Below are 13,812 nucleotides of genomic sequence, written 5' to 3' on the forward strand. Positions count from 1 at the left end.
GGGTGGCGTTGATAAGTGTGACATGCTGCTCGAGTTCTATCGCATGGATTTCAAAAGCAAAAAATGGTATAAAAGAATCCTGTTCCATCTGCTGGATTTATGTGTAGTAAACTCATGGCTCTTGTACAAAGCTAAGAAGGCAGACTGTGCAATTTCTTTATGTGCTTTTAAACTCAAGCTGGCCCAAGGTTTCATAAAAAGTATTCAAGCTGTCCCTGAATTGATGCCTGATGTTGCTCACAGTGATACTCGCTCAGTAAGAGCTGTAAATGAGGCTGTTAGATATGACAAGGTGGATCATTTCTCAATGCGTGATAAAGAAGCCAAATTTCCCCAAAGATGCAAATTGCCAGGCTGTAGCAGGAAATCACAATTTAAATGCAGGAAGTGTAATGTTGTATTGTGCATTACCCCTGTTGGTGAGGCAGATGATTGCTTTTATGTTTTTCACCATAACCGAAAAAAGTAGTTGGTACTGACAGGACAGTAGACAGAAATAAATAAATAAATGTAAATACATAAATTAGATTTTAAAATATATAAATTAATTAATTACATAATTAATTTACATTGAATTTTACTTCTACTCTACATTGATAGTAAGCAAGTTTTGAAATATAGTTGGCAGACATATAGAATTCGTATTTCCAATGTCTTTGTTGTTCTTCATGTGCTTGTTTATTGATCATATTATGTCCTGCTCATTGTATAATGTATGGTAAAAACACCTCAAAAGGTAATATAAATTTAATGAAAATTGATAAATCTATGCTACATGAACATTAAAATATAATGAAATAAACTTGGAATTCTTTATATGAGGTCTTGTGTTGATGGCTATAATATAACCTTCATTGTCTCTATAACGGTCGAATTCCGCAACCTGGAATGCATAATGTCTAATATTTTAGACGCATGAGCCCAAGGCTCCTAATGCTCCCGGTGACCTATAAGTTGTGAAAATCCTCTTTCTAGGCCCTATATGTGCTGTATGCAAAGTTACAACGAACTAACCCCACCAGTTTTTGTTTATGCAATAAAGGGATAATAATAATAATAATAATAATAATAATAATAATAATAATAATAATAATAATAATAAATAATAATAAAATAAATGATAATAATAATTATTATTATTCTCTGAGTGTAGCAGTAACTTCTAGTGGTGCTCTCACTACTTTGTCATGATAATAATAATAATTATTATAATTATTATTATTATTATTATTATTATTATTATTATTATATTTATTATTATTATTATTATTATTATTATTATTATTATTATTATTATTATTATTATATATTATATTATTATTATTATTATTATTATTATTATTATTATTATTATTATTATTATATATATGATGATGATGATGATGATGATGATGATGATGATGATGATGATGATGATGATGATGATGATGATGATGATGATGATGATGATGATGATGGTGATGATGATGATGATGATGATGTTAATGATCATGATGGTGATGATGACTATGATGATGATGATGATGATGATGATGATGATGATGATGATGATGATGATGATGATGATGATGATGATGATGGAAATAATAATAAGTTTGTGCGCCTAACAGGCATCTGTATCGAATGTGCTGTGATTATTTTTACCTTTTGTGTTGGATTTACTCTATATTCTCAATTGCATTATATACTGTGATCATTGTCATATCACCTTGTACCCTTTTAAAGATTTTAAGAGGATTTTTAACAATCCTGCATGTTATGAAATTAATTTTAAAAATTGATTCTACAACATCAGCCATTTTATTATCTATGTTTGATTATATGTTCACCGTGCCATTTGTAAACAATAAATCTATTTTTAAAACGAATAAGCGAGGTCAAGGGGCGGGCGAAGAAAACTGAGGGCGATTAAAGTTTTGCTTGGTCGTCAACCACCAACACACCAGAAATCACCGAGAACTCCACCCACAATCATCGATGTTTTTGAATTTGTGAATGACTTTAATGAAAACAATAATGACGAAGAGTGGATCGTATCAATGAATAGTAAAATCAAAGAATGAAATGTAGTCATCAGTTGTCTGAATCAACACATGGAAAAAGTCAAGATATAAAAGATCTGATTATTGAGAAGGGCAATGTAGTGGCATTCTTTGTTGTACAGAAACGTGGCTATAATCACACGGACAGAAGTGCTATCAAATGATTACTCAATCAAATATTTTTTCCTAGAGGAGGAGGCATTGTTTTCGTGTATAGAAATATGAAATTTGCCATTACGTGTCCACAAAGTCTGGGTACATACTGTATTTCACTATCTATTTTTATTTATTCATGTATGCTATAGATTGCGCATATTTTGCTGAAAGAAGAGGTCACTATTCATTTACATACCAAAATGAATGAGATTGGGTTTTTAAAGAGGTATTTGTACTTTGGCATGGACCCAGACTGTAAGGACACCATGCACCAGAGTCAATTTTGTTACATTCGAAAAGGCTACTTTCCGCATTGAATCGTTCTTGCATCATCTGCCTATACATGTGTGCATGTATCGCCCCCCCCCCCCCCTCGTGGATCTTCTACCTTGACGCTGGTGAGTTGACTTGAGGGGCAAAGCTGTAAACCCCGTTGTTGACCGCCGCGACACCATCCTGGGTATCGAGCCAGCGAGCCACCTCAGCTGCTCGCCCGATAATTGACTAATCCAACCCGGTGCCTGAATGGCCACCGCCACCCGGGCGCCACACTACTTTGTTCATGATGAACAGGAATTTCAATGGCCATAACAAGGTGGAATTTCCGAAAAGCAAATTGGAAAGCTTTCGCTGATGAAATTGACAAAACCTGCAGAAGGATCCTCCCAAAAACTGAGAATATAGGGAGATTTAACAAACTTGTCCTAACCTCCGCAATGAAGAACATACCCAGGGTTATTAGAAAACAATACATCCCATGCTGGAATGAACGAAGCAAAGAATTGCTGAAAAAATATGAGGAGACACACGATGAACAGGTTGGAGAAGAACTTCTAAACACACGACATGAAAGCCGAAAAGACAGATGGGTAGAAACTCTTGAAAACTTTGACCTCAGTCACTCCGGCCGCCATGCATGGCAAACCCTCAAAAAGCTAAACCCTGAAGCTCGTCAAACAAAATCAGCACCCCCAGATTGCAGCTGACGAAATTGCCAAAGAAATTAAACACGGGGACAACACACCCCAAAACATCAATTTGAAAAAGAAATAAGAGAAGAATATCAAAAGACCCTGAAAACGTTGTCTGACCATTGCATGGTTTTAAGTGTCCCAATAACGATTAATGAAATGCAAGGAGCCATAAAGAAAATGAAAAATGGCAAAGCTGTTGGCATTGATGAAATATACCCCGACAGGATTACTAACTTTGGACCAGAAACAATAGACTGGCTGGCAAATGCTATGACAGACATCATGGAAAAGGGCACATATCCACAAATTTGGAAACATGCCAAAGTAATCGCCATATTAAAACCAGGCAAACCAATGGCTATGTATTAGAGCGAATCACCCCATATGTAAATCTCTGCATACCACCAGAACAAGCGGGCTTTAGACCACAAAGAAGCACAAGTGAACAGGTTCTTGCACTGACCTCATACATTGAAGAAGGCTTTGAGAACAAAAAGAAGACTGGTGCAGTTCTAATAGACTTATCTGCAGCCTACGATACTGTTTGGACATGCGGGCTGATGTTAAAACTCTCAAAAATGATTCCTTGTAGAAAGACGCTCAAACTGCTGTCTACCATGACTGGCACTAGACAATTCCACGTCATATTGGGAGAAAACAAAAGCAAAAACACGCAAAATGGGGTACCACAAGGTTCAGTTTCGGTACCAACTTTCTTCAATGTTTATATCTCCGACATGCCAAACTGCGAAGCACTCAAACTTGGATACGCTGATGACTGGGCCTTAGCCTATCAATCGAAAAACTGGAAAGAGATCGAAGAGGTTCTAAGCAAAGACACCACCCGCCTGAAACAATATTTTGATAGATGGTACCTAAAAATAAATACCACCAAATCAGTATCCACAAACTTCCACTTGAATAATCGATAGGCAACAAAAGAACTGAAGATCACAGCCCGTAACTCAATACTACCCCTAGACCCCAATCCTAAATACCTTGGCATTACATTGGACACACAGCTAAACTATCACAAACACATTGAAGGAACCGCAAATAAAATCGCAAAAAGAAACAGCCTGGTGAGAAAACTCGCAAGTACCACCTGGGGAGCCTCACCACAGGTGCTGAGAACGTCTGATTTGGCACTGTGCTATAGTGTGGGAGAATACTGTGGCCCTGTTTGGATGAGGAGCCCACATATAAATCGCATTGACATCCGATTAAGAGAATCAATGAGAATTATAACAGGATGTCTCAAGTCAACTCCAACTCAGTGGCTCCAACACTGAGCGGCATTGCACCACCAAGTTTAAGAAGACAAGATGCTAATCAAAGGATGCATGCAAGAATTGACGAAGCCACAGACAACACTCCCATAAAATCAATCGTAAAGGGGGTACCTTCAACAACTAGACTTAAATCGAGATGACCTTTCCACCTAACAAAAATGGCAGCCTTCAGTGTGGAGGAAAACTGAAGAGAAATGTGGAACAGGGAAACACCAAAAGGAGGAAACATCATTAAAGATCCCACCAAAATAGTGCCTGCATTCAATAACGCCAGGAAATACTGGATTTCCTCAAACCGCCTCTTAACTGGACATGGCAGAACTGCATCAAATATGTGCAGATGGATACTTGGAAACAGTGATACCTGCCAGAAATGCCAGGCAGCCCCAGAGACCAGCGATCACATCGTCCTCCACTGTCCAGTCACTAAACTAGAAGGTGGCTATGAAACCATCCTTAGGGTGGAGGTAGACTTTAGAAGCTGGGTTGACGAAATACATTTGGAGGTGTAGCCATACGCTACTACTACTACTATTACCGGTGGTTAGCCATCCTTCCATCGGTCTGGGAGATTTTAATAGCCACCATCACGAATGGGGCTACGGGGACTACAACGAGGCAGGAAGGCAACTCCGCTCATGGATGGACTGTAATGATCTACACCTAGTGTACGACCCTACAGCCAAGGGCACCTTCAGTGGTACCTGCCATAAGAAGGAGTATACTCCAGAGCTCATCCTCGTTACGAAAGGTGTGAACGACGAACCGCTGCAGGTGAAACAAACAGTCCTTGGGGACTTTCCGAACAGCCAGCATAGGCCGGTTCTTGTCACAGCAGGGGTGACAATACCGAAGGTGAAGTCTCTCCCACTTTGCAGATGGAACTTCAGGAAGTCTAATTGGGAGGAATTCATTTCCTATATCGAGCAGGTTTGACCTGCCATATCTCCCGTCCGATAATATAACCAGATTTAACAGGATACTCGTTAAGAGCGCTCAACGTTCTATTCCACGGGGCAAACGGAAATTCTACATCCCTTGCTGGACGGAAGAGTAGGAAAAGTTGTACAAGGAGTACCAGCAGACCCAGTCCCAGGAGTAGCCGATAGACTACTTCAGTCTCTGGCAGAAGGAGGGAAGCAACGGTGGCAGGAGACCTTGGAAAGTCTCGACGTTACACACTCTAGCCGCCACGCGTGGGGTCTGATAGAGAAATTGGACCCGGACCGGAATTACGCGAAGGCTGCACCGGCATGTGAGGCAGACACAATTGCCAAGAATATAAAGAACCGTAACAAACGGGTCCCTAATCTGGCTTTTCAGCGTGGTGTCCGCAAGGCGTACCGTACGATTTTGGTTCGCTACCTGCGGATGAGTCGGACTGGGCATCCCCGTTCAGTTCCCGAAAAGTGGGTGCATCCATTAGCGATGTAAAGAACAGCAAAGCAGCAGGGATAGACGGCGTATATCCCGATATGGTGACGCATCTGGGCCCCATGGCACGGGCCTGGCTGGCAGAGGCAATGTCTGAGGTCCTTGCAAAAGGAAAGCTCCCACAAGTGTGGAAGCAAGCAAAGATAGTTGCCATCCTGAAGCCAGGGAAATCGGCGAAGTAAGCCGACAGTTACAGACCAATATCTCTATTGAGCTGTCTTTACAAACTGTTGGAGCGAGTTCTATTAAACCGATAGGGGTCGGTCATAGACGCTGCCCTGCCACCCGAGCAGGCGGGGTTCAGGAAAGGGAGGTGCACCACGGAACAGGTCATTGCCCTTACAGAGCATATTGAAGCAGTGTTAGAGAGGAAACAACAAACAGGTGCTGTATTTATAGACCTATCGGCGGCGTACGATAAGGTCTGGTGCGAATGATTATTGCTCAAACTTGCAAAAATCATAAGGTGCAAAAAGACATTGAACTTGTTCTCTTCAATCTTAGGGGAAAGACAATTCCACATCGCGCTGGGAGACGCTACGAGTAAAGTAAGGAAATTGAAGAATGCGGTCCCTCGGGGTTCGGTACTAGCACCAATATTGTTTAACGTTTACATTAGCGACATGCCCAACACTTCCTCACTGAGGCTGGGATACGCGGACGACTGGGCACTCGTTACTCAAAGTAAAGTGTGGACCCGTCTCGAGAGGACGTCACCAGACTCAAATCCTACTTCGACAAGTGGTACCTAAAGATGAACACTTCAAAAACCTTGGCCACTGCATTCCACCTATGCAGTGCATGGCACACCCGCAAACTAAACGTCCTCGTCCAGGACCAGCCGCTCCCAAATGACCCGCATCCAAAATACTTAGGGGTGACGCTGGACCGCAGCCGGTTGCATCTCGAAGGAGTTGCCCGGAAGATAGAGAAACGCAACAGTCTTCTGGGGAAGCTGGCGGGATCGACTTGGGGCGCTAACCAAGCACTCCTGAGAGTGTCCGCCCTGGCACTAGGCTATTCCAGCGCAGGGTATTGCGCTCCAGTGTGGGGTAGAAGCAGAAACGTTGAGAAGGTAGATGTAGAATTTCGAAAGTCAATGCATATAGTGTCAGGAACGCAGGCAGAAATGCCTAGAAAATGGGACCAGATAATTGCAGCAATCCAGCCCTCCTATGTCCGGAGGGAGACGATTACGATAGACTGGCTAAATAAGATCAGCGAGAGAGTTAATGAAGCGCATTATGGACGGCGCCCCCGTTTCGAGCAGAATTAAGTCCCGGCAACCCTTGTACGCAGCTTCCCTGACTACGGACAGAGATGCATATACGAGATGGAAGTCGGTTTGGACGAATTCAATCCCTCGTGGGGGCGGGGACATACACTCCTCTAAGCTTGGTGAGAAGTTGCCAGACTTCGATACCAGTAAGAGGAGACACTGGGTGGCTGCGAATCGGCTTCGGTCGAGGAGCTGCCTCACAGCAAAGCGCTTCATCAGTGGAGTTTTCCACCTGTCCTACTTGTAGGCAAGAACACGAAACAGCAGAGCATCTAGTTGAACGGTGTGTTGTGACGATGCTACCAGGCGGGTTCGCGATGGTGCACGAATGCGGACCGGACTTTGCTGATTGGGTCGATCATCATAATATAGTAGTGTGAGAACCATAAGAAGCTGCTGCTCCCACACCGAATAAGATAAATTATTTACATCAACATTTATTGATAAATTTGACAAAATTTAGCCCATTTAAGATCTACAACTAATACACCTTTCATCATTAAGGTCAACTTCAATTTCCATATTGAATGAATCATCGTGCTCTGATGCTAGGAAGATGAAACCATTATTGGAAACTTACAATCTGATACAACTAATTGACAAACCAACCCATAAAGCTTCGTATCGCTTAGATTTATACATAGCAAGAGAGAAAAGCAGTCCTAAGGATAAAAAGACCACGGACACTGTGTTATCTAATCATTTCTTGCTTACCTTCCACGGCATTTACAATCAAATAAAAGACCAAAACGAGCAATTTTATCAAGACCGAAAACTCAAATTGATCTCTATGAGTTTAAAAGAGACATTGTAACATCTCAAGTGCAAGTACACGGGCACATAAATTATGTACTTCTTTTCAAAAGGTCCGTGACCACCATGCTCCATTCCGGAAACACACTGTCACTTGTTGCCGAGCGCGTCGTGGGTCTCAAATGAAAATAGAGCGAAAAAGGCTGTGGCAGAAAACAAAACTTGAAGTCCATCGAGAAATACTTAAAGGCACCAAGTGAATATAGCAATCCGGAAAGGAAAATGGCAACACCATCTTCGGAAATTAAAGAACACAAGGACATGTAAAGAAATGTTTTCTATCACAGAAAAATTACTACGTAATTCAAAATCGTCAAAAATGCTACCAGGAATCGCCAAAGATATATGTGAGGTATTCGCTTCTTTCTTTGAAAACAAAATAGCTAACACTATAGAAACTTTTGATAAACTTTCACCACCGTTCGCTTTTGAAGATTCAAATGAACGATTCAAGGGCACTGAACTCAAACGAAATTCGAACTATCATCCAACTTAGTCGGTCAAAATCATATGTACTGATCCCATTCCCACAGATCTATAAAAGAATGTTTGGATGTAATATTATCTTATTTATAACTAAGATAATCATCCATTCGCTCCTCACAGGTCCAGTGCCGAGCATATTCAAAGGCCATCGTTAAACTTTTATCAAAACAGCAAGAACTCAATATCAACGAGTTAAAACTCGCACTTTCTCTCCAAAATTCTAGAAAATGTTGTCTTGAAACTATTATTAGATCACATTGAAGCAAATTATATGAGATGGTCATTCCGATCGGTATACAAAGCACGGCACAGTACCAAAACGGCACTTTTAAGGGCAACGGATGATTTGCTACTTGAAATGGACAACAGGAAGATTGTTGTCCTAGTGCTTCTTGATTTATCAGATGCCTTTGACACGATTGACCATATAATCCTTGTTGATTGATTTCAAAACCGTTTTGGAATTAAAAGGATCGCCTTGAACGGGATCCATTCTTATCTGAAATGTTGCAAACAGAGAGTGAGAGTACAGAGGCCTGGGACCTCAAACATGGAGTCCCGCATGGTTCTGTATTAGGACCTATCCTCTTTAGATTATTTACGCAGCCACTCATCAAAAGTATAAGAAAATGTAACATCGATTACCAACTATTCCCAGACGGCTCACAAATATAGATCTAGGGTGCACGAAAAATACCAAAAAAATTCTGACTCTATTTCAATACGATCAAGAAATCAGAAACAGTGGAAAATTTCGAAGGGAAAAGAACATTAACGTAAGTGTATACTTGCTATGTTTTATTAAAAATCTAGGAAACTATTAAGAAGATTTAGAAAATATGCCGGTTATACCAAAGTCGTAGAAAAATTACGATATCGAAAGTTTCCAAACTTGTGTCTTGATATTGGCAGTGTTGTGTGACTCGCGTAGAAATTTACCCGTCTAGTAGAAAAACAAATTACGTTTTAGGATATCTCCTGGAATACGTTTTCCTTTTTATCAATGTTACATAGATTTCAATACAACGCAGAAACAATATTTGATTTATCTCCAATGACTTCTGACTTAAATAAAATAATATAATATGGACAAAGATGTCAAACAGTGTACCCGTAAGTGTCGAACGACGTGTAATTATATATTTCAATAGCCTCAACTTTCCCTGGATTGTAAATAAATCAGTACATAATCTCAATACAAACTATCGCAGCGTCGCAATGTTTTAATCGTTATAGGCCTGGGCACAATTAAAAAGGGGCCATGTGTTATGTCAACTGCATTAAGACTGCTTCAATCCTCACCTATGTGTGAGCATGTGCGAAATAATTAATGGTAACGGGCACGTAACCAACCTAATTAGAAACTCACCAGAGTACGGACGCTATAGTTGCGACACCCAGAACAAGATTGGTCTACAGAAAACAACCAATAGTAAACCAGGCAAACCTAAATCCTGGAATATTGTTGGCTCCTTGGGATTATCCAACTCCCGACAGAAACTCATATAAGCTAAGACAGTGGAAAAATAAAGTCTCTCCCATTTCATCTACTTTGAGCTCACAGTTCTATAGGGAACCGAAAGTACTTACTAGCGATAAACACGTGTGGACGAGGGTCAGTAATAGATTTACATTGTGTTACCATTAATTAATGCCAATTAAACTAGTGTGTAGGAGTGAAAATTAATATTCTGTTTTCGCCTTGCCGTAAGTAGACAACCAAAAATAACAGAAATCAATATCACATGTTATTATCAGTAATTGATACTCGTGTTACTATAAAAAATTCGTTCACTATCTTTATATATATATATATATATATATATATATATATATATATATATATATATATATATATATATATATATATATATTATTTAAAATATATTATTTAAAATATTTACCACGATGTTTGGGACAGTCTACATCTATGTTTCAGGCTTAATTTGCCATCGTCAGGACTGAGTTGTTGAAAAACAACTCAGTCCTGACGATGGCAAATTAAGCCTGAAACATTGATGTAGACTGTCCCAAACATTGTGGTAAATATTTTAAATAATAATTCGCTCCATTACTACATGTCGAGCACTTTTCGTACCATATTTGTATCAAACACGATTCAATATATATATATATATATATATATATATATATATATATATATATATATATATATATATATATATAACTATATTATAATATATATATATATATATATATATATATATATATATATTATATTATAATATTGTATATATAATATGTACAGCCATCCAAATGAATGAATTACCTTGCCCAAACTACAATTACCAATGTGCTATCGCAAATACTCGATAGTTCTATTTAGTATGTATATGCATGGATTATTATGTTCTCATGATGCATATCTTTCCCCATCCCACTAACTCGAAGTGTCCCATTGATTAAATTACGGATTAACACATGTAAATAGTGATGATGTCAAGGGTATTAATTGAAATCCCTCACGACCCCAGTATCCATAGAATTTTAAAATGTTGCAGCCTAATCAAAGATTTGCTCCGGTATTTTCACAGATCGGTTTTTAACGAAACCTGCAGCTGTTATTAACCACATCTACATCAGGGTACTGAGTGAACCTACAGCCTGAGAGGGACCAAGCCGAAAGGCCAACAACGCAACAGATCCTTACTAACCAGCCAGAACTTGGCTACAAAAAGGAGACAAGAGTGGAAATCTGGAAAGCGGTTCACTGAAACTACTGACCCAGAACGGCTTCTGTCTGCTATAACGGAAAACCCTTCGCGCCGCCCAGACTCCTTTTAAGTTAAGCCACCCAATAAGAAAATGAAAATATGATACGGGATGAAGATTAATTACTCTTAGTATACATTTAATGAATTAAAACCAGCACTATTATTCTTTGGCTAATTATGTGTTATTTTGTTCTGTTGATTTATATTAAAAATACTTTTCTTTAACGGGGATTAATACTTAACTTCTGAACCTACCTATCCCTATACAACGTGCCAATATTCTGCCACTACTTTTATTACATATGTCTTTAAACCCAAAACATTCTCTTACTATCAGTCAAATGTCAGTGTCACAGTAAAGATTGTTCACAATTATCTTATTAAATTTTATTTTTATTAAGAACTGAATTCATCTCACTCCAGTTATATTTCGGTAGGCTTAGGTAAACGTTACCTTCTAATATTAGATCATCTTTCCTTTTATAGCCTTCCCTCGAAATATTTCTAATTAGTGAATACTTTTCGTTCTACATTCTGTCACGTAGCCATTTATTATAAAAGCTGATAGGTCTATTATTCTACACTCACTTCTCTCTACAATCTATGCAGGACGGCCAGCCGCTCTATTCCTCATACATTGATATATTTGAAGATGTTTATCTTTTGGTACTTTGTGGATATTTTATCTACACCATCAAGACGCCGGAACTTTTACCTTTGACAGTGCAATCTTCAAAGCATTAAGGATCAAACCTGAGCCCGCTCTGGAAGAAATGTATAATTGACCCCTTCCCAACTGCCTGGAAGTGGAACCTTACAAACCTGAGCCCGTTGTCGGAGGAATATAGAATCCACGCCTTTCAACTGCCTGGAAACGTAACCTTACAAACCTGATATTATATCATCATAAGTTACGTAATATATTCACATTTCTATTTGCAACTGCCACAATCAATATTTATCTCATTTAATTAAATTTCATCTTTCTTTTTATTTCATCTTAAACAAATCGTTAATTGTTTTTCATTTATAGTGACTATTAAATTCTGGGGCCTTATTCTATCTTTATGCATAGTCGAGTTGCTCTTTACTCACTTGAGACCATGACAGTCAGGAGCTTTTACCCGACAATAAGAGGGAAAAAATATAAGCCGCACCAGACATTAGTCTGGGAAACTATTTGACTTCTATCTTTCTACTCCTATTTGTCCCCCTCCTACATAGATGTGACACAACGTTTTACGCAAAAGCAGAACTAAAAGAGTTCAATTCAAAGTTCGTGGAATTGAATCTTTATCACATCTAAATTTGTTAATTTTGTTAAAATCTTCGATATGGCAAATTTGAGGTATTAAAACATTCTGCAAATAAATATTTACTCAATATTTACTTTTTTGCATTTTTGTGTACATAAGTTTCAATAAATTGGTTTGATTATGGTGAAATTCCAGGCTTCCATCTGGTATGGTCGCGGATATAGGCTTCTAAACGTTTTCAATTTTTTATCGCACCCATGGCATGTGAACAAAATGATATAAGTCAAACGTTAGTTACCATCGAAAAGTGCGTAAAGAACTGAACAAGTGTCTATGAAAGGTGCCAGATCAGAAGGTCGGAGGTTCGCCCCCACTAGTGGTCAACTGATTTTCTGGGATGAGTTTTTTAAAATTGTATTTTTCTTTCTTTCTTTGTCTGGCCCCTTTCATACACACTTTTTCAGTTCTTTATCTTACACTCGTGCCTGCTCCTTAATTTCTTAATTTGATATTTTCATGTAAATAATTGGATGATACCAAATAAATTAAAGTTGAATGATGAAAGATTGAAATTGTCATTTTAGGTCATCGCAATATTAAAAAGTCTGTTGAAATATCAAATGGAACATAAATGTCTCGATTGTGCAAAGTCAATCCACTTATAAAAATCTCGGCATCTTCATGGATAAGAATATGACATTAGACCAGCACATAAAATATCTTTCTCAATACCTAAATTTCCAACTTAACCGAATTGGTAAAATTAGAAACTACATCACTACAGATGTGACATAAACCTTGATTACATCATTGGTTCCTTCAAAAGTTGACTATTGTAACTCTCTCTCTCTCTCTCTCTCTCTCTCTCTCTCTCTCTCTCTCTCTCTCTCTCTCTCTCTCTCTTCATCTACTAAAAATAATCTTCATTGACTTCCTGTTAAGAAGCTAATATTAATATTGTACAAAGTTTTGAGATAGTGATTCAAAGGTTTCAACACACGTCAACGAAAATTCCTATTACTCAAGAAACGAGCGCTTAAATGTCATGTGGAGGTCGATCTTTTTTTCTGGAAACGTCCCAACCTTGAACAAAAATCGGTATTCTTCATCGAAAGATATGTTTTAAAAGCATCTTAAAACTTTGCTCTTTTCCAAATTGAATTATTGATGCCACTGTAAAGCGCTCTGAGCCTTTCCACGTGATAATAATAATAATAATAATAATAATAATAATAATATAATAATAATAATAATAATAATAATAATAATAATAATAATATAATAATAAAATAATAATAATAATAATAACAATAATAATAATAATATATAATAATATAATAATAAT

At 38.3% G+C, this 13,812-nt stretch overlaps 2 protein-coding genes across 5 annotated transcripts in view; one reads left to right on the forward strand and one right to left on the reverse strand.

The window, feature by feature from the left end:
• The window catches only part of LOC144979021 (metalloprotease TIKI1-like), a 316,998-nt gene that overhangs the window by 223,969 nt on the left and 79,217 nt on the right, over positions 1–13,812 (forward strand). The window lies entirely within an intron of this gene.
• Positions 1–13,812, reverse strand: part of LOC144979035 (uncharacterized) — a 28,775-nt gene that overhangs the window by 13,734 nt on the left and 1,229 nt on the right. The window lies entirely within an intron of this gene.

The sequence above is a fragment of the Berghia stephanieae genome, chromosome 1 (genome assembly GCF_034508935.2).
Source record: "Berghia stephanieae isolate SIO BIC M18660-M18661 chromosome 1, UCSD_Bste_1.3, whole genome shotgun sequence".
In the NCBI taxonomy this organism is placed as follows: domain Eukaryota; kingdom Metazoa; phylum Mollusca; class Gastropoda; order Nudibranchia; family Aeolidiidae; genus Berghia; species Berghia stephanieae.